The following is a 1677-nucleotide window of genomic DNA, read 5'->3' as shown; positions in this document are numbered from 1 at the left end:
TTCGCCGAGTGACAATCGCGATTAAGCAGACTAAATAGTAAGTGACTGTGCTGTCAATCGAATAGTCGAGCTCATCCAGTCACAGGAGATGGTCCCGGAATTCGTTCATCATGGTTCGCATTTCTTGTCGACTTGAGCAGGTGCGTTATAGATGAGGGAATCGAAAGCGTGCCCACACTTGCTATGCCAGCGAGGGTAATCAATCCTGACTGAAGGTGGCATCCGTGCCTAATGATACTCAGCACACGTCCATCGATGTGTTGTGTAGTTCGTGCAATAGAATGGCAAAACACAATACCCAAGACTACTTCCCAAATAGTGGATCTGCCCAAAGAGTTGGGAAATGGAGATTAGAAATAGGAATTAGGAGTGCATTCATATCTGATTTATCAATGGTATGTTATCACGCTAAACAGAAGGGGTCATTCGTGCCCGTTGTAACTCACCACACCCCCATTTACGTGTAGTGTGGTCAGGGAATTGGTAGCTTCAAAGTTGCATATGCGTAGTTTGGAGAAAGAACACGAATGGAGGCTGAATGTTAAAAGCTTAAACACCTCGAATGCACAATGCTATATGACGGTGCAGAAATTGTGTGGCAAATAAAGCGACAGCGTTTATTCTCATCCCAGATGTCCACTCGGATGGCCATAAATGTGCGAACGTTTGCGACAGTTTGCTTCAAGCGCCATGTGCACGGCAGCAACGTGTTGCTGCATCGTCAAGTCAAGGCTAAGGCAGTTGGGTGAAATGGATGCAAATTTTTAGCTGCATTGGCCCAAATTCCATAACGTTAATTGCTCAACTAGATATGCTACCATACAGCATGTCCTACGAATGCCGATTGGCACTGTTAATGCACTCATCGCTGAGCGTGGGCTAGCAATGAACTCCACCAAACCCGCATACCCATGGAATAAATGCAACAAAGAATTTGCACAAAATAAATAAGAACCATTGCTATGAAGGATTTGCTAGACGCCATGCAATTTGCACTCAAATTCAATCAGAATTAGAAGTCAGCCTAAAAGTGTGCACTTTGATTGCCAGCAACCACACACAGTCGCAAGTACAACATCCATGTCTCGTCGATTTCGTTTGCTGCAGATGGGTGCATCACAACGAAAACAACGGCTATGCGGATCAAGTTCTCCTAGAAGCATTGTTCACTCAGGGATGAAGCAATGAGTAACGGGTATTCCAGAGACCTCACCCATGTCCTTGTAAATCTCGATGTGCATCTAACATGTGCAACCTTGGTAGAGGAATTGACTCTTCCCGTGACCGAGCACAAGAGGAGCAAGCAGAGCCCTCCAGTCACTTACTTTATAATTACCTGGTTGTGTATGGGTATCGTATACACTGCTGACCTACCTGAGGCGCGATTGCTGACATGATGCCTGCGCGGTTGAGAATGAACCAATGTGTGATGCATATTTTGCAGCATCAAAAATACGACAGCTGTAGTCTGCTGGCACTCACAAGACACGAAACCGCCATTTGAAGCGGTGCAGCATTCCACCTTTCCATGCTGGTGCAAAGTTAGACGTTACCTTCTATTCTAAAAAATGTAGGATTGAAATTAAGAACTGATCCCCTCTTCACCTGTTCAACGGTATTTCCTTTCACATAATGTGTAAATTTGCACACATGTTTGTTGGATGATGCATGCTTCCC

Source organism: Echinococcus granulosus (genome assembly GCF_000524195.1).
Source record: "Echinococcus granulosus chromosome Unknown EG_S00026, whole genome shotgun sequence".
NCBI classification, from domain to species: Eukaryota; Metazoa; Platyhelminthes; class Cestoda; order Cyclophyllidea; family Taeniidae; genus Echinococcus; species Echinococcus granulosus.
Note: the sequence above shows the minus strand (reverse complement) of the source record.